The sequence below is a fragment of the Parus major genome, chromosome 4 (assembly GCF_001522545.3).
Source record: "Parus major isolate Abel chromosome 4, Parus_major1.1, whole genome shotgun sequence".
NCBI classification, from domain to species: Eukaryota; Metazoa; Chordata; class Aves; order Passeriformes; family Paridae; genus Parus; species Parus major.
In genome coordinates, this window is record NC_031771.1 from 1,234,890 (window position 1) to 1,257,670 (window position 22,781).

At 50.1% G+C, this 22,781-nt stretch overlaps 1 long non-coding RNA gene across 1 annotated transcript in view; it reads right to left on the minus strand.

Annotated features, from left to right (window-relative positions):
- LOC117244225 overlaps nucleotides 1-11,097 on the minus strand; it is a 64,568-nt gene extending 53,471 nt beyond the window's left edge. The window contains exon 1 of the long non-coding RNA XR_004496868.1: nucleotides 10,791-11,097. This is a non-coding gene — a long non-coding RNA (uncharacterized LOC117244225). The remainder of the gene's footprint in view (nucleotides 1-10,790) is intronic.
- Nucleotides 11,098-22,781: the final 11,684 nt, after the last annotated feature.

Here is a 22,781-nt window from a genome sequence, read left to right on the forward strand (position 1 = left end):
GCTCTGGCTCTCGGGCAGCTTCTCACATATCCACCATTTTGGCATCCGAGGGGTTTCTAAACCATTCCCTTTAAGGCAGCCACTCTTCAGCTGTTACTGACCTAAGCTCTCCTATGAAAATAATGCCAGGTAGTAAAAGGATGTCGAACCTGCTGAGGTAAACACTACTAATTTACTATTAATAACCATAAAGCACCATTAACCAGGAGTCCTCCTTGAACAGGAAAAGGAGTATATGGTTCTGCCCTGTTTAAAAACTAACTCCTGAACAGGGTTAACAGCAAGGAGTGCAGAAAAAGCCAGAGATGTGGGCATACTTGTACCTTTGGCACTACTGCAGAGAGAACAGGGCAGGTAACACCAGGGCATGGAGAGCCAGGACCCCAGTCACTGTCACCTCTACATTCCATAGCACCTTGCATGTGGGTCCCCAGGACACCAAATGTGCCCTTACTGAATGGCATATGGTACCCCAAGCCATGCAAAACGGGCACTTCCAGCTCCTGCAGATCTCCAGCAGCTTACCTGAGATACACTGGCGGTTCTAACTATGTTACAGCTAAGCCAGCTGCCCTATTTCCCCCAGCACCACGATCTTTTACTCAAGTTTTCCAAAAGCAGAGCAGCCCCCGGCCCATGTGAGCCCACGGGCACAGGCAGACATGGGACTCAGGTTCCTGATGCCACGCAACCTCTTCCGCCGCCGCAGGAGCTCACCCCCAGCTCGGCAGTCTGTGCTGCTGCCAGCTGATGAGGACTCCCAGCTTCCTCTTGCTTGTCCCAGTTTTCCTTTCCTGAAAGGCCCCTTCAGCTAGCTGAACCTCATTTAATTTTAATTGCCCTTTAATGCCTGCAGTTGTCTAAGCCACAATGGGAACAAAAAACCCAACCCAAATCAGTGAACGAAGGACCAATACTGAGGTGAAAATCGCATGTTCTCAGGTAAGTGAGGTACCCTGAGAGCTCTGTGGCACAGAGGTTACACTGACACATCAAAGAGCACCTCCTCCCTCAGCACCAGCCACAGGTTCTACAGCAGCATAATGAAATGCCACTGCCATCATTAGTGACATGACAGACTGCCCTCCATTAATGCACCTGATGGTCAGGCCTGCCCTCTGCTCCTGTCCTTCCCCATCTCAAGTGTGCTCCTGATCCCTGGACTCCAGAGGCACAGTCTGTAAATCACGCTGCCAGCAGCTCCTCCTCAAAGGGAGCAAATCCCATGCTCAACTTCCCTTTGGAAGAGATGCTCAGAAGTTATTTTGGGAGATATTTGCAAAATGCTTATGTGACTTAGGCAGTCAGTGAGAGGTGTATTTTCAATTCACGAAAAGCTTTTGCACATGTCACTATGGATATATATGGCTAATTAACAAGGTATTGGACAGCCACAGGAACACATCATTCCCAAACCATCCTGAAGAAAAGGCCAGGAAATTTGCATCCAATTTATGCTGTATTTCAACAGCAAACAGAGAGCTGCTCCTCAAGACTCCTGCAGATGCTGCTGGGTTTGTTTCTGGTTTCCAGGACCCCAGTGACATTCCACAAAGGCAGCAGCCCAAGCCAGCCCCATGCCAGGTCTCCCCATCAGGCTCACACAAATTGAGTGCCTCCTGCCCTAAGGCTGTGGGAGCAAAGCCCAGCACTGGCCTGTCCTGCACAGCAACAGAGACACTCCTGAGCACAGGAGTTTGGTTTACTGATGGATGTCCACCTTCTGGCAACAACAGGTCCACTACAGCCCTCCTTTCTTCTCTTCAAACCCCACAGGGAGTTTGTGCCAACTTCTTCACTTGGCTTTGGGTAAAAAGGTAGATTCCTTCACACTTTCCTTTGCAGTGACAGTGGAAAAGCCACACAAGCACAGCGACACCCCCAAAGCCTCCATTCAAGAACATGGATTTCATGTTCACTTTTTGCACAGGTTTATCTGAAGCCTCTGAATGAAGGAAAGAAAAAGCCCAGCACTGGCCTGTCCATCCTGCATGATGTCCAACCTGCATGATGAGGCAGGTTATTCTGATTGCATCTGACAGTGCTCAAGTGCATCCCTTGCTCCTCAAGAGACTCACATTCCCTGGCCAGCAGGACTTGGAGCTGCAGAGAATTACCTTGTCACGTGCAGCCCAGTGCTCCAGGGTGCCACTGACAGTGTGGTGCCCATGACCGAAGCAGAGCAGCGATAACTCCTCACCAAACCAGCCCCTCCTCTCCCACCACTGCTCCCTGTGATCCCAGCAGCAGCCTCCCGCACTCGCCCTGCCTCAGCAACCCCAGCACTGGGTAAAAACGCAGACCCAAGGCCATGGATAAAGAGCAGAGATCCCCAGAAGGGTACACGGAAACTTGTCAGGAGTCTGCCAGCTCCTGCACTCACTGGCGGGCACGGAGGCGGCTGCAATTCCATTGTGAACTGAGGCTACATCAGAGAGAATCCCCCAGCAAAAGGTCAGCGACTCATCCACCGAGTTGTGGCAGAGTGTATCACTCACTCTGCCTTGGAATGACACATGGAGACAAAGGGGGAAAAGAGACAGAAAATCTATCCTGGTAGAAATAACACCTCTGGCTACTGGCTATGGAAAGTGCATTTTTGAAAGCCTCAAATCATTCACAAATGATTGAGATGAGCAGGGGAGGCAGTGAAAGCTGAGCCACCGCAAGGGTGAAGCAGACAGGTGAAGAAAAAGCATCATATGTCTATATTCGGTCGCTGGCAGCTTCACAGCCATGTCCAACTACTATAATGGCCAACAGCTTTAATGGGAAATGCTGAGCAGGATGGAGAACAAGTGGACAAAGAGCAAAGGCACAAATGTTAGCAGGTCACCAACCCCACAGGTGCTCTCAGGACTCTGAGGCTGTCCCTGCTGACCAGAACTAGAGTAAGCACCCTGCGCTTTGCCTATCTGCAGAAACCCATCTGGCACTTTCTGCTCAGGAAGTGGCACTGGAAACCCTCGAGGGGCTCCGTGTTCCCACTACAGAGCACGCAGCCCAGCTCACTGCCTCGGGGCAGCCTGACCAACCTGTGGGCATGCTTGGCTCCTCTGGCCTTCGTCAGGAGTTCTTTCTATTCTGCTCTACCCTAGAAACAAGCCCTGCATGCTTTGAACACACTTCAGACCAAACACAAATACCCAAGCCAGAGCAATTTGCCTCTCTGCTGTAATCAGGCTCCCTGGCAGAGCTGCTGTGGCACCCTGGGCTTCACCTGCCCTATGAGTTCAAATGCTGCAGTAACAACCAGCAGCATATTCCACACACAGGGCAAGCAAATGAGGGAATATTTTAACCAATGTTCCTCCTCCGCCCCACAATTGGATGTGTCAGTTGTTAAATTGTGTGCATTTCCCAGCTCCTTTCTGAAAGACCATCACACAGTCCCCATTTCCACTGCAAATTGCTTCATAAATGGGAAGTTAAAGGATAACGTTACATTTCCCATTGCAATTAGGCAGGGCTCCTGACAGACAGGGATAATGTGTTCCACATACAAGTTGTTACTTACTAGAGGGGAAGCTGGGAAGGTGTGTGCTTTCACAGGTCACTGGATACCAATAAACATGGGGCCAAGTGCTGGAGGCTCTGGTGTGTCCCTGTTTCTCCCCCAGGGTCAGGAAGGGACTCCTCCGAAGGGTTTGGCCCCACTGAAGCTCTGCACACCAGCAAATCCCCATCCAGGCCCCGGCCAAAGCCTCGCCCCCCCCTTGCTCACAATTCAGCAGGAGGAGGGAAACTATCCGAGTCCTGCACATGCTGACAGGTAAGTTTCTAAGTGAGCTAACCCTGATTAGATCTGACTGAGCTCCAACTTCATTTCTCAACCAGGCTGTGATCTTTATTTACCTGGATGCTCTGCTGCTGCTGTCAGGTGGAATAACTCTGCACTGGGCTTCTCTAAGTCACCAACAGAGGAATAATCAAAGGGAAGGTTTGCTGGGACATGATGGAGCAGCCACAATGCACAGCTCCATCCCCTGGCTTTCACCTCTATGCATTCTAGAACAGCCTTTAGTCACAGTCTGTATGCACAGTTACAGGGGTGAAAGAGGTTTCAGATTTAACAGCACCCCACCAGCAGACTCCTTTTGGGGGTCAACAGGAGTTACTGACCAAAATGTGAGTCACCCCTGTGTGCCAGGTGCTCAACCAGCTCCTGTTCCTGTCACAAGTGAGGATGATCTCAGCCTCATCCAGCATGGGAGGTGCCACCAAAGGCAGAGGAACAGCCATCCTCTCTTGTTTTGGGACGGCAAACCTCCCTGGCCACGGAGCGCTCCAGCAGCGCTCACGGCCGGCACAGCTCCGGCACTCGGGACATTAAGGACATCCCTCTGCCCATCAGGCACTGCTGCAGCAATGAAGTGCACAAAGTCACAGGGGCACAGGAAACGTGTTTCCCACACTATCTGTTCTGCTTCTGCTGGAGATAGGAATACAAATTACTAAGTCCTCCGCAGGACAAAAAGCAACCAAAATTATTTTTGTGGAGAAGAGGAGGAACTGAAATGTTAGTACCTAAAATTTAGGGACCATTCTTTTCCTTCCAGCCGTTTTTATAGATCAGGTCACTTCTCAGCCCTACCAGCCTGCATTTAGTTTGTGAAATAAAAGGAAATGCCACAAGTTATGGTGATGATTTAATTATTATTAGTTACTGCTACTGTTCAGAATAAGCAAAGTGGGGCAAGAAGACTTGAAGTGTTGCCTGAGAACAGATGAAGTCAAAGCAACAAACAAAAAATTAGGCGCTTGCCAAAATAATCTGTGCAGGTTGCAGGGATGAATTAAATGATTCTCAGCACGGAGGAAGCAGAATTGAGGATACAGAAGTTGAGCTTTCTTTCTGCATTTTTAAGGCCCCCATTAAAAAAACAAAGCTACCATGCCCTATGGAAAGACCATCTGGCTGGCTGTGGGTGAGTGACAAGTTTGCCCTGTGCAGAAAGGTTTACAGCCCTCTGGAAAAGAGGCCTTTCCTGGTGAGCCAGGCATGGGGAGCAGGAGCAGTGCCAGGTGGGCACATCTGTGTGGGACACATAATCAGTTGGGTGCCCTAGTGTGTGACTCCTCATAAAATCCAGTGCTGGAACAGCTCACACTGCTTCCACCTCCACCCATCTCTTCTGCATCTCATTGGCATTTGAGAACATTAATTGACTCATTATTTAAATTCCTGTTCAAGGGAGGAAGCTGATTAAGGCAGGCAGATGCAGGATCTCCAGACAGCATTGTTGTCCCGGCAGTTTACCCGAGTTATTTCAACGCTTAGGAGGTAATAGGCAGGAGAACAGGGAATGAGGCCTGGCAAGGGGGGTCCTCACAGGATGGGCTTTAACCTACAGTGACACAGCCCTGGCCCTGCCCAGGCTCCAGCAGAACAGCCCAGACCAGGGGCTGGGTCGAGACAACGCATCTGCATGCACAACAGCTTCCAACAGCCAGGGAGAGGAGGAGGAGGAGCCCTTCCCTGCCCAGCTCTGCTGCAGTGTTCTTCCCCATACTGTGAGCCCCACTGCTGCTCTCTTCACTTGCAATGCACAGACACAAACTTGAAGCAGGAAAATATCCCTCATGGAACTCTATTAGGAGTGACAAAGCAGACAATAATGGCTCCTTTGGTGCTGTTTTGATCTGTTACATAAATACACAATTAAGGACTTCTTAAAAGGCAGATTACATAAATAGATATTAAGGTTCTTCTAAAAACACAGATTATTAACCCACTGGAACCAAATAACTCCTCTGGAGCTGTTCAGAAACACACATGAACACTTGGAAGTGCCCCCATTACCAACCCTGAGGTCCTGCATCTTCTCCCACAGTGACTTTACAATGCCTGTAAATGTATGTGTGGAGAGCAGATACTTCTGGAGTCTGCTTGCTTAGAAAACTGCTCTTCCACAACTTAAAAGGAGAACAGGCCAGTTCTATCAAAAGGTTGCATAAAAAAAGAAGACAAGCTAACAATTGTTCTCAAATCCAGACTGCACGTGGAGCCATTTCAGAACCTGATGGGTGCACTGAATTTCCATGGAAACTCAACCACCCAAAATGTACACACACTTGTGAAGCCAGAAGTAGTCAGAATCTGCCAAGGTAGATTCTACCCAGCAGAAGGGAGTTAAGCACTGAAGCAAAATACTCATTTCCCCTCCACCTCCAGCATGGTCCAGACACTACACTTACCCCAAGATTCATCTATCCACATTGTCTCCCTGAGACCAACCCTGCCTTCTAAATGTTCCCCAGCAGTATAAGGGATGCCAACTGGATGGATGTGTGCTGGGATGAGTGTGGAAAACAGTGCCATTGCAGAGAATGAAAGCCCAGGGAACTCTTCTCAAAGAATTCCTTTTCCACTTAGAAGAACTCTTGGATGCCTGAGGAGAGGCGAGAGAGAGAGATGGAGCACATTTTCAGAGGAAACAAAAACCAAAATTCCAGTTGAAGAGCTAGATCAGATTTCACTGCTGCCCTGGCACAGAGCAGTTTGCCTGACAAGGGTTGTACAGAATAGCATAAAAAGTGTGCTATGTGTGTCCTAGAAAAGGGGACAGGCAGCCAGCCTGCTGTGGTAAGAAACAAGAAACCCACCTGATTCTGCACAGTATTTTGGAGGTGCCCAAGTACCCATCACTGTTTGCAGCTTGAGATCTAAGCCCTGTTGCACCACTGACATCTTCACATCCTCTTTCCACTTGCCCCTCCCCCCAGTGGCTGACCCATGGTCAGCCCCAAAACATCCATGACTGACCCCAGACTGCTGAGAGCCCCAAAACAGATGCATCTCTGTGCATGTATAAGTGGCAGAAACAGAGGGAGAATAAAGTCAAGCTTCTGTTTGCAGGGTTTCAGTAAATTTCATCAGGAAGCCAAACACTTCTTCCCATAGAAGCTGTTACCTGTGTATTGAATAAACACAGCAACTCCTGTGACTAAGAGACACAGCACTTGGCGTGTCCACTCGGCCTCAGCTTTTGAAAGGCTGTTTGCAGGACTCCTCTAGTCCTGCACAGCTCTGCCAGGTTTCCTGTGCTGACACTGATGCAGGGGCTGTGGGAAGAGGAAGAGCTCTGGGAGCGCAGGAGCAGCAGGAGTTAAGCACAAGTAGTGCTTTAGGGAGAATAAAAGCCGCTGTAAGAGGAAAGCTGGCTGCCTGACAAACACGTTCCAGCAAATATCATTATCTTTAAGGCCTGCTGCTTTACCAGTCAGCGGTAGCTGATAACAACAGACACCACAAGAGCGAGTGGCTGAGGATAGAATAGTCCCTGTAAAAGCCCCGACTGACTTGTGCTCTCACAATGCCCAGCTGAATGCCCAACCCATGTGAATGGGAAGACAGACACTCCCTGCCCAGCGGCCCCTCTGTGGGGTCCACACCGGTTCCCTGTCCCTGGTTTTACCCCCATTTGAAGCTCAGTGCAGAGGACCAGGAGCTGCCAGCTCCCTGTTCTGCCCAGGGCTGGAGCTGATGAGCTCGGCAAAGGCTTCCCAGGCTCTGGTGCCAGGCAAACCGGTCCCTCCTGGCAGTGCCAGACCGGAGCCCTGGAGGCAGGAACAGAGAGCATGGTGGCACTTGCCAGCTCACAGGCAGAACGAAGAGAAAAACAACCATTTGCTTCAATCCATGACAAAAAATAGATTGTACCGCTCCAAACGTGACAGACCTAAGAAAATGCAGAGGAAAATGATCCTACCATTTTCTATTTTTTGTCCAGTCATACCCCTGGTTGATTCTTCCAAAAAGGAGGCTTTACAGAAAGAAAAAAAGAAGCTAACCCATCAACCCCAACCTTCTCCAACTACTTGTGTCAGAATTGTTTAGACCTGAAGGAAAAGCAAGAGTGTTGTTACGGACACAAAGCAAGGTAAATCCAGGTGAATGAGTCCTGGGATAAAGTCTGCACGGTCTCGGGGGAATCTCTTCCTTTTAGTTTGCCGAGACGGTGCTGGGGGAGCTCGAGGAGCAGCTGAGATCTGCAGGCTTGCTTAGGCCACTGAAGTAACACGTGCCTTAGGTATTGCTGCCCTTATTGCAGAGTGTACCCTGAACTACAGAGGTTCTGTTTCTGGGGAACAACCAGCTGACAGCAATATCTGGACCCTCTGCTTCTGCTGGGGAAAGACATTTCCCTCGAGTGCTCCTCTACTGATAAAGGCAGTCACTGGCCCTTAATTACTGCTTGGGACTGCCATTGTCCAGAGCCTAGGAGTCCTTCTTTCTTCTCCACAGAGCTGGTGATATTAGTGTAGGTTTTCCTTCTGTTTTCAATTCTTTGTCCATGACAGATTTCACAGCAGGAAACAGTTCTGTGGCATATGGCCACTAAATTACTGAAACTTCAGAAACTTCTGTCCATGAGTTAATTTTAAAACTGAAGAAACAGAATTTTTTTAAAAAAAAACACTACACTAGACCACATAAAAAAACCCTTCCCTTTCTTCCCTAGCCTTGCACACTCTCTCTCCTGGGTTGCAGAACCAGCCCTGCCATGGCTGTCCCTGTATGAGGGTGTGCAGCATATATAACTGGCATAAAGTTCTACAGATGCATCAAGACTAGGGAGGAACTGGGGGTGGTGGGGGGGAAGAGATCAAAAAAGGAAACTCACAGAATTATCAATCCAAACCCACAGAATGACTGGAAAATCAAACAAACTAAAGCCACACATGTTTTGGGCATCTCCAGTTCTCCCTCTGCCCTGTGCCAGGATAGATTCTCCTCAACTCACGTTCCTTCTGGAGTGCACAAGACAGCTCTGTGTAAGCATGTGGTACAAGTAAATTGTGTCTTCAGGCTCTAGCCAAAATACTGTGAAAGATAAGCTGTCTTGGGTTTGGGCTTTTCAACTTGACAAAGGAGGAACTGGGCAAACCTAATGATTCCAGTGAAGGAGTTGGGGTCGGATTTCCTGTGAAGATACACCACCGGCAAGACAAAGCTTGCAGGTGGTGCAGGGCTGGCGAAAGCTGGCCAACACAGCAGCCCTGCCCAGGCTGGGCACATGGGGCTTAAACTGGGCACAGCCAAGAGCCCTTCCTTCCCAGCCCAGCCCAGCAAACCACAAAGGCCGCACTGCGAGCCCAGACAACACCACCCGAAAGTCCCAGCAGAACCTCCCTGCAACCCAGGGAGCTCCTCTGCAAAGCAGGAGGCTAGTGCTGCTCCCAACAGCCTGATTGCATCTGGCACGGCCAAGGTTTCTCAGTGAGAAAATGTACAGCTCCCTAATGCTGTTGACAGAAAGCCACACTCAGACCTTTTCAGAGGCTCTCAGGAGTTATTACCACAGATTAACTATGGCGGGAGCAAAAAGGTTTAAAGTCTTGTTTATAGTTAGCCCGTGGCTCTAAATTAGCAACTTCTTTCTGAAATGATCAATTGAGTCACAGGCGTTAATGAGTCAGGCTTAGCCAGGAGGGGTGAGGAAGGAGGGAGAAAGATCTGGAGCCACGGCTTTGCAAAAAGGCAGTATGAAAATCTCAGTAATTTCTGAAGTCAAACTGTATTTTAATCAGTGCCTCCCAAATCAGATGAAGAAGCCACACTGTGACTTTCCCAGCTGTAATAAATGGAAGTCTGGTTTCACATTTGCATGATTTTGAAGGTCAAATGCCTGCTATCCAAGTCTTACTGATCCATATGGACTAGAAATGCCACAATATGCAATCATCATGAAGGCAGATTGTCTCCTGTAAATCTGTCCTTTTTGTAACACATTCCGAATGTACCGTATTGGATGGATTATAAATCCATTCAGGAAACGCAGACACCGGTTTTGTGGGAGGGATATGCGGGATGCGGTGTGTGCGTGGCTCCGGGAGCGGCAGGGACAGATGGCCCAGGCCTGCCCTCCCCAGAGTCAGCGGGAGCGCTGCCATCCCCTGCACACGATGGAAGCCCGCATTTGGGCAGAAAGGGGCCTTTATTAGCACAAGGCTGAGTCAGTCTGCATCTAGGAATGAAAAGCGCTGGAAAAACAGGCAGGCAGGGCTGTGGGAGCCGTCCCCTGAAGGGAGCAGGCTGCTATTTGTCTCCCAGCTCCTCGTTGAACGGTCTGGGCGGCACGTGGGGCTGGGGACCAGACGGCTACAATACTCTGCTCCTCCATTCCTCGGGCAGGGGAAAGCACAGGAATGCTGCCTCACATGAAACCAACAGCCATTACTCCCAACCTAGGGACTTGGGAATGACATGCGTTTTCCTCTGAGGGAAGGGCTGGGTGGTCCCTGCTCTCTCCCGCAGCCTCAGAGCACATGGCGCTTCCCTTTCTCCACTTTAACAGATCCCTTTACACGTTGCCATTTTTTCTCCCAGCACATGCAATTGAAAAGAGACATATGGAGACCAGCATGCAAACCCTGCAAACATTTCAGCTTTGCTTCAAAACTAATTCTAATCCATTTTTTTGAACTTCTTTTTTTTCCCCACCCACTTCTGCTACCTCTGGAGCGAGTTCCCAAGAATCCAGGGGGTGGCTTAAGCCAACACAGCAATTCTCAGCAAGTGCCAGGGTGCCTGCCCACCAAACGTTCTTCCTCGTCTTATTTCTTAATCACATGCAGACAGAGGGTCACCCGCAGCACATTCCCACCAGAGCCTGGGAGCTGCTGGCAGGGAGAGCTGGGATCAGCACAACTGGGAAACCATATCTTGACAGCAATCCACCCGGAGCTGCATCATGCAGCGGCTCCCCTCTTTTTTCCCGGTACCAAGGAAAAGCCCCGTAGTACAAGCTGTGAAAATCCTGCTGCAAGCCTGTGCTGAGCATTACCTGGGAACGAGGCAGGCACGAGCCGAACAGACCTTTACAACAGGACGTGCATCTGCCAAGACAGAAATACGCGGCGAGCTTCTGGTGCTGGCAGCGCGTCAGGCGCGCAAGCTGTCTGCGCAGCGGCTCCCGCCGGGCCTCCCGGGCTCTGAGCGCGGGCCCACGCCGGCCACACGCTCCCTGTCCCGCCACCTGAGCGTGCACCACATCGGCAGGGCTCCGGGGAACGGGAACCCTTCCAGGGCTTTCCGTGCAAACGCTCTGCGGCAGGCGCGGAGCTGCTTTTCCCCCTCTCCCTCTCTCTCTTTTTTGTTCAGTTGCCTGGCATCCGCTAACCCACAAGCTGCTGTTTCCCTTTCCAAAGAAGCTCTGATGGGTGGAGGGCCAGGAAAAATTAGCCCAACTGATGAATGCAATCTCGACAGAAAATATGTTTTTTATCAGAGACCACATGTTGCCAACAGCAATTAAAGTAAAACTGGGAGATTTCATCCGATATAAGCCTGCATAAAAACCCCCTGGACCCACTGATCAGGTGTCTGTCGGCTCAAGAGGATTACTCGGGTGCTCCAGAGCCTGCTGCCACTGGGAAGGGCAGCCAGGGCCCAGGGCCGGTGCCAGGAATGCCCGGAGCAGCACGTGTGCTCACTGGGAGGCCGCTGCCTGGCCGGTGCTGTGGGCTAGGAGAGCACTCCCAGGCCTCAGAGGGAAGCACTCAGAATGCCAGCAGAACCTGGCTCCAGGGTGTATTTTATTTACCCACCTTGCCTACAGCCCAAGGAACAAGTGACCAGAGAGCATGAGAGCTCCAGCAGACGAGGACTTCCCCTCATTAGTGCCATTTGCACTATCTGTGTCACACTTGTGAACTGACAGAGGCTCAGCCTGCCAGCCATGAGAGGAGCTGAATAAATCACCACAACTGGCAAAGGAGTAACAGGAGCAAACGGCTCCCGCATCTGTCTGAATGTGTGCAGCATGTACAGCAGGCAAGCCCTGAGAGCCCCTGGTGGATGGATCCACAGAAGAGACAGCAGTGTGGATAATAAAGGCTATGGGGATGATGCAGTGGGCAAACAACAAGGAGAGGCGTAGGGCAGGAGCAGGTGAGAATCACTGAGCACTTTCCTGGCAAGCTGAAACCAAGAAGATTTATTTTTCTGACTGGATGAAGCAGAGGACGACAGCTCCTAGGATCTAACTACAAATAATTCTAAAAGCCTCAGTATAAATAGCTATCATCATGCCCTAACAAACCACTTAAACCACACAGGTCTGCTTTGGGTACATCATCACACTGAAGCCCATGCCAAGGTCAGAGATCTCTATTTCCATGAGTCAGGTGTTTGTTTAGTTCTGGGTCAGAAGACTTGCAGGTCAGAAAAACAAAGCAGGATTTAGGGACTATCCTGGGCTCAGGGGGAAGAAGAAGGTTCATCAGACCCAGGATTTCAGCCTAGACCGACTGTACTGAGATTCTACAGTGACCAGCAGCACCTACCAGAGAAGCCAGAAAAGTTTATTCTTCAGACTAGTGTGTGAGATCATGTAATGGATTTATGTCACTCTGCATACATGCAGAGCTAACTACACCCATGTACACACAGATACACCCGAATTCAGCCAGCTGGGGTGACAGCCAGCTCAGGTGCCTTGGACACAAACATTTGGGAAGGTTTCTATGGCAGCACATCCCATGGGGCCTCAGCACAGGGCTGCAGGGACAAGTCCTTGGTGCAAACCCAACCCCAAAACTCTGCAAAGCCGCTGTTTCCGAAAACCAGCACCTTCTCCCAGCATCAGCACTGTCTCCACCTCACAGTGTCCTCTTGTTGCCACTTGTGACTCAGTGGAACACTTACTAGAAGGATAAATACCACGAGAAGCTGCTGTACATTAGACTGCAGTGTGGCTGCAGGACAGCCAGGCTGGGGCTGCCACAGGAGCACCTGTCGTGCTCCTCCACAGGCAGAGCCACCGGAGCCAGGAATCTAGGAGGCCCCACACCTTTCAGAGCACAGCTGGATATTAACATACGACAAAAAAATGCCCACATTGCTGCCTGCGAGCCCTGATAATCTCTGACCACCGGTGTCACAAGCGATGATTTCAGCACTGCTGGCACGATCTGCTCTCCCAGGCATGAGGCTGGAACCTGTGCCACAAACCAGCGACGCTCTCATGGCTGCGCTCGTCCCCTCCAACAGTGACACCAAGTGACATCTGCATTTGGCCCATAAGCAGGGCAGTTCACCTGACACAGGGTGGCCCAATTACTGCTAAAGACCTTGTCTCTCTGATCCGGAGACGGCCCCGGATCCCAATACAGCTCCCATTTAAGAGTATTACAGAGGAATCAATCACCTGTCCAAAGGGAGCAGCACGCGGAGCTTGGCTGTCAGGAGAGGCTGCTCCTTGTGAGCGGTGCATCAGGCTGTGCCTGGAGAGTGGAAGTGACAAAGAGCCAGGCTCGGTGGCCAGCAGTGACCTGCAGCAAGAGTGGCGGCGGCAGCGGAGCCAGGGAGGCAGCACACGTGCCACAGGCAGTGCCAGGAGAAGCCCCGGAGCAAACAAAGGCTGCTCCTCCTGCCTGGGCAGAGTGAGTGCCACGCCGTCCTGGCCAGCCTGCATTGCCTGGGCACAGTGAGTGCCACGCCGTCCTGGCCAGCCTGCATTGCCTGGGCACAGTGAGTGCCACACTGTCCTGGCCAGCCTGCACTGCCTGGGCACAGTGAGTGCCACACTGTCCTGGCCAGCCTGCATTGCCTGGGCACAGTGAGTGCCACACTGTCCTGGCCAGCCTGCATTGCCTGGGCGAGGCTGGGCTACAGGGAGAAAGGGCCTCTGGACCCATCCTGCTTCAGACACTGGCTTCTGCAGCTATTCAGGGGAAATACAGGTACAGAGAACCATCTCTTTTTGACCCTTGGTACCAGCAGCTTCTGGACAGGAAGCGACTGTGTTTGCAACTAAACAGGAGCAAAATTTTGTCAGGTGTGTGGACTGTTTGCTCTGTAACACACAAAGGCAGGGAGAACAGGCTCTGGTTTATGTAAGGAACCAGCCCTGTTGGCTGTAAAACTGCCAACCCCGTGTGACTGTAGGGCACCTACAGGACTGGCTTGTGTTCATAGAGAAAACAGAGAGCAAAAGGGTTAAAGAAAATCTCTCTATGGTCAGATCTCATTTAGTATCCTGATGCTGATCTAGAAAGGCAACTGCAAAGTAAATTAATAGCATTTCTGAAAAAAAAAACAAACCACCATTTAGGGGTTGTCCATAGGAATGGGAACGGGGTACCAATACTCTGATGGAGATATCAAAATAATTACCCACAAAATGTTCATTTCTAATATGCCTGTAAAAGACATTCATTCAGAAAAACACAGGGAAGGGACACAGAGATGAGCACCAAACAGCAGCAGTGGATTAAACCACTTCCTTTGATTCTAATAAGTCAGAAGTTCAGTCCTGACGAGTGTTACACAACCCACAGGGATCCCAATATCTATGAACAAAAATCAAGAGACAGAAGTCAAACATCCTCTGCCTCTGATGGAGCCAGAGGGCCCCAGGCCTGTGACCCTCAGATGCATCCATGAATGGGAGAAGCGGGACATTACAGCCGAGGGTGACACAGGGCAGGAGGCCAAGCAGCAAGGACGAACTGCAGGATGAAGTCCTCCCTCCATGGCAGGAGTAATTCCCTCCACTAAAATTCTATTCAGTTCTTCCAAACACCATGGGAGCCCATGTGGGAACCAAAGGGAGCCAAGCTGAGAGGAAATTTAGAGTCTTTGTTTTAAACTGGGGGACAGTGAAACTACTGGAACACATAAGACAAGGACAGGAATGTGCTGCTCCCTCCCTGGAACTCAGGGTTAGATGTTTGTTTTCCTGGAAAGACCTCTAAGGAGCTGGGAATGCTACATGCTACTCTTCATTCTCCACATGATCCCATGGCCTTGTCCCAGGCCTGGCTGGCCATCCAGGGCACTGTGACACCACCACTCCTTCCCACAGGGCTCCTGGGAAAAACCATTAGGAATACATTCAAGTCCTGGGGGCAGATCTTTTCTGGGAGCTAAGCTGTCGTTCCACTGTGATGACACAGTGCCCAGCAAGCTGGACCAGCAGCACTAACATCAATGCAGCCAGGCTGATCTGTATGTGAAGAAAATTTGGGCTGCATTTTATACACAGCCTACAAACACCTTGCGGTGAAAACGTTTTTAAAAGGAGAGAAGCCACATGGAAGCAGGCACCAGTCCCCCTCCATAACAGAAGCCATGACATTAGTCTGAAGAGCAATATCCTATGCACACAAAGAAATGCTCCTGAAGAAATGAATTCGGAATACCCTTGATCATGTCCTAAACCACAGTTGCAGATAGGGTGAGTCTCAGTGAGAAAAACCAGACAGCTTCCTCCACCATACACCAACACAGTTGCCAGCAAGGGCAGACAAGTTTCCAGGGCCTTAAACCCCTTATTTACCAGAGTATTTCCTTTTTCGTTCAGCTAAGTACCTTATTCTCATTAAGACCCTATTTCACATGCTGGAATCTCAGTGGCCTGGACTACTAAATACCATGTGATGCTTCCCCTAAGGTTTGTCAGTGCTCTTCTCTGGGCTCAGTCCCATTTAAGCACACAAGAGGAAAGTCCCCATCTTCCCGAGGAACTGGGGCTTGCTGTGTTACCACGGCAGTGGGCTCGTGCTGGAGCTGGGGACGGTTTGGGCTTGCCTGGATGGAAAATACTGTCAGAACGCAAAGGGTGAGCGACAGGGTCGTGGAAAAGGGTGGGATCACAGTCCGGGCACGACACGTTGCTGACAGGCCTGACAGCAGTGCCTGCCTGCTCTATGACGACAGTCCTTCACCCTCTGCCTCTCGCAGTGCCCACTGCAGGCTGGCTCCCTGCAGCCTCCAGGGGACCCTGGTTCTGCTGGCCACAGCTCCACAGCCCTTTTCCAAGCTAACCCAACCCTGCCTGGTGCCAAGCTGCGCACCCACTCTGGGACATCCCGGAACAAACACTGAGAAAATTGATGAGAACTTGTGAAACTACCTGTGAAAGTTGTAACTGACAACTAATTGATTTTTTACCTGCTCAAGTGCTGGCTGAGTACAACAGGCAACCATCATCTAATGGTCTGATTCCACTACATCCAGCCATGGGAAATGGGGAAGAAACCCAGGGACGACTTATAACAAAGCACAAACAGCCTTTACTTGTCCCCTCTCATCTGGGCAACCCGGCACAGAGTGGGCCAGAGCTCTGGTCAGGATGAGAGAAGGGACAGGAACCAAGACCTTCACCAAGCGAAACCTAGTTGTCAGACAGTGCCAGGTCTCTGCTGTTCCCAGGACAAAGGTCCCTTTGCACTCTCCAGCATTTCAAACCACTCCCCATGCACAGACAAACATGGGAATTGATACCTGTGTCCCCGAACAGCCACAGAATGCATCCTCTAACACAGTATCTGTGAACACTTTGCTTCCTGAGGCTGTGATGGAATTACAGGTGCTGTGGGTACCTGCAGCCCTCCCTCCCTGGGGTCCTGGACACCTCCTGTGTCCTTCACAGCCCCACCACGGGACACGGTGGGGAAATGCAGGGAGCTCACCAAGATGCTGCCTTGTGCTGGAGCTGCTCAGGAATGGATAGGGAGGTACTTCTGGTTAAGCTGTAGGTATTTTCAGGGACTTCAGTTGCTGCAGGACACCTGATCCTCACTCTGGCTTTGCTAATTTGGCCCCTTTCCCCACAGGAATAAAATCTGAAATGCACTCCAACATGGTGACGACCTGAAACTTCTGCCTATGGCACAGACCTATTTCTAAGCTCTGTCCTGGGCCTCTTTGCACACAATCCGTATGTACTTCCCAAAAGATCCTAGACACTGGAGTAACCATTCCAGGCTGCTCTGGCTCCATGGGACCAGCGGCAGATCTGCATGTTCTCAGGTGTTACGGGAGCGCTCCGTAGGTAGAGACTGGAGCCAGGACTGCCCACAGTGCCTGGGATGCTGTGGGTGCTCTGGCAGCCTCTGCCCATCCCTGTGCAGCCCAACTCCAATTACAACCTCATTCCACTTAACGGGGCCTTGATGGCAATTTCATTACTCAAAAAGTCACATTTATTAGTCCATTGTAATGTGTTGTGATTGTAACTCTAATGCTAATAGGAAGAAGTTTAACCTCATTCCATTTTCCATACAGTTAAAAACCTGGTTACAATGGTCATAAATCAGGGTTTCAAATGTCATAAAAGCAGAGTTGCAGCTCTACACTACGCGTATCTTTTTTTAATCTTTGCATTTCATATTAATCTCAGATCCAGTCTTTCACAACTCCACTTACAACCCACATTTTATTTAGATTATCATTATGATAGCAGGAAAAAATCCTCACCCTGCATATAATTTGCATGATTTAGGTAGACTGTGTTTTCAATTACATTAATAACCTAAAATGAGGCAGACTGATTAGAACCCTTTCTCTCACTTAGAACGAATATTTTCATTAGTGATGTCTTTGGAGATGCCCCTCCTTCCTCAGCATTCCACACACACACACACACACCATGATGGATACTGTAAGGGAAACGCTCCCTAACTTTGGTGCCAAGGGATCCTGCACTTCAGGGGAAGCAAGAGACAGAATGGAAACACTCTACAGAAAGACCTGCAGCTAGGCTGGAACTCTTCACCTCACCTCCTCCTCTCAGGGGCGGATCATTTCAATTTTTTCCTCAACTATTTTCAGAGATGCTGCTTAGAAAATCACTAGTTTTGTCCTGAAGGCATTCCAATGCAAGGTCTGGATCCAGAGTGCCCTGGGTTGGCTTATTTCCTGGTAACCCACAGATTTTAGCAACAAAGAACATGTACTAATCACACCAAAAAGTTTAGGGTTGAGCTGAGACAGAGGAACCTCAACTTCAGTTTAGAGAGGAAAGAAGGCCCTGGAGGTTGTGCCTCACTGATCTTACAGCCTTGACACTAAGCTTATCTACCACTGCATGAATGACAGCCATAAGGCCATGCCATGCCAAGAAAGAGAGAGAGTCTTTGCCATCTCAAGGTGAGCTGGAAGGTAGAAAAGATGGCAAACAGTAAGCACCTGTTAATCACAGTATTCTTTTTCCATCAGTTCACAGCCTCTGCAATGCTCTGAGGGAGACACCAAGAGAAGGAGTGTTCCAGTCCTCGGCTCCCAAAAGCCTGAGCCTCCAGAACTCTGTGTGGTGCCTACTCACAGTCCCCACTGCCAGAGGTGAAAGCAAGAGGAAGGAAATGCTGCCCTTAGAGACCACAGAAGGGTAGAGAAGATGGGCCCATTCTGCTGAAGTCACCCAACAAGGCTGTGAATTTGGGTTAGAGGCAGGAATGGATGTGCTTTTTTAAGCACTTTGCATCTCAGGCAAGGCTTTCCTTTAAAAGGGCTCCCCTTGCACAGCCAGAGACAGAGTGACAGACCTGTCACAGCCAGGCTCCCTTGCACACCTGCAGAAGGGCTGACAGGGCTGTCAGAGCCAGAGGTGCTCTGCTCCCAGCCACTCCAGCTGCTGTGGGGCTGTGGTCAGGCCCAGAGCTCCAAATGGAGCCGCTGGAATGGGAGGGGATGGGCCTGCAGAGACACGTCTTGTTTCTGGCACCACCACTGCCAACAAACCCATCTCTGCCTTTTCATCCTGCCCAGGGAGGGCAATGAGGCTCTTTAAATATTTTAAGTCCAGGGGCAGTGGGGAAGGACAGGCAGGAAGGGAAAGCACCTCAACCCACTGCCTTGTCAAATGTGGATGCTGGCACGCTCCCACAAAATGCCTGACGGGTCCGAGCCTGAGGCAAAAAGCTCTGCCCAGCCCCCATGGCAGCTGTTTATCTGCTCCATAGATGTGGGAGGACTGCTATTCCTGCCTCCACAACCCTCTGCTCCATTACCAAGGGGAGCCTTGGCTGGGAATTGGACTCCAAAACGCATGCAGCACAAACCCAGCGGCATCTGTCTGTGCTCTGCAAAGAGACTTTCGAGAGCAGGGACCTCCCAGCCCTCCTGTCCCACTCAGACACTTGTTCCCTTTCTGCATCCCTCCCTCCAGCACTCCTGGGATCCATCCTGCCTCCACCCTGCACAGGCAGGGACGTTGCAATGGGCATGGAGGAACTGAAAGCTTTTGTGAACCAGTTCTGTTCCCTCCTGACCCTTGTCCCTCTTCATGAGTCTTCACCCAAGGCAGCGGCAGCACCTGCTTTCACAACAGCCTGACTTGCTCAGTCTCAGAGTTTACCCAAGGCCTTGGACCATCTCTTCTACATCACTTACACACATGCAATGTTGCTTGGACAAATAAAACAAGGAACCTCCTTCCCTCAGCCAAATTTCTCCCTGCAGCTTTGGCTTGGAGGGCTTTCACTGCCCGCTCTTGGCTGTGTTCTCCTCCGAAATCCCACCCAGGCGCAGCACTGCACAGGCCAGGCCTGTAACTCAGCCCCTTCCACCTGCCACTCTTCCTCCCAGGCTTCAAGTCCCTCTCTGGACAATGAAACCAGTTCGGCTCTCTGGCCAAGGTATCTCAGCCCCTGTCAAAGGTTCCCCCACACCACTCCAGCACAGAGGTAGGGTGGAGCACAGAGCACAGTTCCCTGTACAGAAACAGACAGTTCTGAAATGCCCTCTGACAGCGGGCACCTCCAACAGATCTGTTGGGTTTGTGACAATCCTGCACACATATACTGTGGTGTGTGGAACAAAACGCCAACAGCCTGTGAACTGGGCTCTGTTTCTGCTGATTAAACATGTTCTCCTGCATCAGGCAGAGCAGACCTGGGAAATGCGCTGAGCCATCAGCCTACAGACACTTTTGAGATGCCAAACCAGAGGTGCCGATTCCTTCCCACAGCCGACACGACTCCAGGGTCACCATAGGGCCAGGAAACGGCCTAACAGAGCTGTCCCTACCAAGATGCCACTGGTACCACTCCTCATAGGCACTATACTGGGAAGGAAACGTCAAAACTATTTATTTAGAAGGAGTTTTAATCTGCTCTGAAAGCACCTTCACCCCAACAGGTACAGCACAGAGCAGGGTGACCATCATGGGTCAATGTTTGAGCTTAAACTTACTCTAGTGCTTCTACCTACGTTGCAGATCGGCATTCCTAAAAATCCTTCTGTCATAACATGTTACACAGAGGCAAGGGGGGAAAAAGCAAATACTCTCTGGGGATTGCTGGGCACGTGGTGCCATCAGCAGAGAACCTCCTCACTCCTGCCAGCCCACCAGTGCAGCCCAGCCCTTCCCTTCCCTGCTCACACACACTCACATGGACCCAGATGCATGATGCTGTCATTCCTCATTGTTCTCAAACCAACCATAATATCAGATGATATCAGAACACAAGGGCTTGGAGGATTTCAACCCACTCAGCAGAAAAATGGGTGTCCAAATGCTGTGCGCTTACAGAGATTTCACACCTTGGACTATCGTAGCTGCCTTCAACATTCCCTGCCCTTGCTAAGTCTCGGACTTTGTTTATTTTTATCTCCCAAGTCCACTCTCATTTGCATTTCCACAGTGGCTACTGCTTACTAACAACATCAGAGGTACTGAAGAGCAAGAATCCAAGCTCAGCACACCTTGAGCCAGGCTCCAGTGGTAAGTCAGGCAGAAATAAGCAGCAAGCAATAAATGTCCTCTTGACAAATCCCTGCCAGTGAGCCTGGCCAGGTTCTAATTCCATAGAGGGTACGGGCACTGGGCACAAGCCTTGGAGTTACAAGGACCGTGCCCCAAAGCAGCTGCTCCAGCCCTCTGGCACATTTGACAGATGCCCTGACACTCTGCTCTTAACCAGCACTGGTGCAGACACCAGTGCTTTCTTCCCCCGTTTCCTTCCCAACACAGTATCTGGGACAGAGGATTATGAGGGAACAAGGAGCTGGAGGGCAACAAACAGCAACTGATGTTGAGTTCTCTCCAACCAACGTCACCGAGTTAAATGTACCCCTCCAACCCCACCCAACTTCTGAGACTCAACTGCCCTGGAGAACACTCAGCTGTCACTGCTCAGGTTGTTAGCTGCTGTGCACATCTCCAGCCTCTGCTCAGAGCTCTGTAATGAAGACTGAATTTTTGACAAAATCATAAAATCACAGCCAGACCCTTTCTCTAGTGCCAGAAATCCCCTCCTTTGGTTGCCATCCTATGGTTCTCACTCTGAGATCAGACATGATACTTAGAAGCCCTGCAGGTAGGCACAAAACAGTGGAAAATTAAAAACAAAGAAATAAACTTCTTAAGCATCACAGAGGAAACGGCTCCAGCAAATCCCATCCACAAGTGGGCTGGGCATGTCAGTTCTGGAACACTTGCTGGGGTATCCAGACACAATTCATTCAGCTCCTCAGATGCTTATCAACACAAGTCCTTTCTTTACACAAGAAGGAAGAGCTGGTACCCACCGACATTCTACTGCCCCAGCCTAGGATGTGGAGAGCCCATAAAGCATGTCCCTCACTGCTTCTCTTACAGTGCATTCTTGATGCACACCAAGTAACTGCTGCACACAAGGTCCATTTGCTATCCAGCACTGTACAGTGAAGGTAAAACACCTGCCAGCAGGCTATCAGCAAGGCAAAGGAACAGGGTTACTAGAAAACAAACCTGTGCTTACAAGAGAAGAAGAGAAGAAGACCTACTGCAGCTTCAGCACCCTCTGGAGTCTGGCTGGCCCCCACCCTGGCAATGCAGCAGATGAGAAGCCCAAAGAACTGCTCCAAAGCCAGCTGTTAAGGAAGGAAATTTCCTTTTCTCCTTCCACACAACAGTGTGCAGTAAACTCGCTGCAGCTCTTTGTCCTTGAAGGCCAGCATCAGAAAGGAAGACATCTTTAAAGAGAAGTTATCCCCCAAGTTCACAGCTGATATTCCTTTCTTATTTAGGGGAGTCTCTAGGGACAGGACTGTACCAACAGAACCGGGGTAGGAGAGGTAAAGATGAGGCCTTGTGCTCCCCATTACTGGATTTTGGTGGAGGTCCATGGGAACTGACACGCTTTGTACTCATCAAGTAAGTAAATATATCGACTCCAACACAGCCAAGAAAACACAAACTAGGCAAGATATAGAGGCCCTCACCATCTTGTCACCCTCTAAATGGGAGAAACGCAGTTAACAGCACTAGAGAAATGTTTCCTATTTGATTTTATTAACTGATTGACATGAATTAATGCATTGGGATATTTGATTGTGTCATAAAATGTGTATATGAACATCATGATTCAATTTAATGTACCCATTACTGCTTGATGTGCCATTATATTAGACTAAATTAAAAGAATTTTATGGAAAAAAAATTACAATTAAAGACTCAAAATTGATTACATTCATAACTTAGAGGATATTAACTTCTATTCATGTTTTGAAGAATGACAATAAAAGAACCAGAAAACAACACAGACCATGGAAAGATGGACAAAATAAAGTGTGGCAGAGATAAACAGAACAAATGGAATGAGGGGTCCATAAAACCCCACCTTCCCAGAGGCTGGGAACAGCTGAGCACAAATCATCAGCACAGCAACAGTGTCTTCCAGGACAGCAGGAATTCTGTCAAGACCCCAGTGCGGCCCAGCTAAAGGAAGACAGAGGCCAACTCATTTCCCAAGCTCTCCTGAAGGATCCCTGCTGGAGTTTGCCCCGTGTGCAGTGTCCCTGGCAGATAGTTACAGCCCTGGACCACAGCCAAAGTGTTTAACTGTGCTGTACAGCTCGGGTGCAGGTGTCAATTCCTCTGCTCCTGTAAGGCTGAGCTGAGCTCTGTACCCACCCAGAGGTGTTTGGTAGGTGAGACCGTCTCGGGTTTTCACTTTTGTCCTGGTGCTGCCAGGCCAAGGGAGCCACACTGCTGCACATCACTCCATTTCACCCATGGCATGGAGCCACAACACAACATTTCAGTTCAGGAACTCAGCACTGTCTT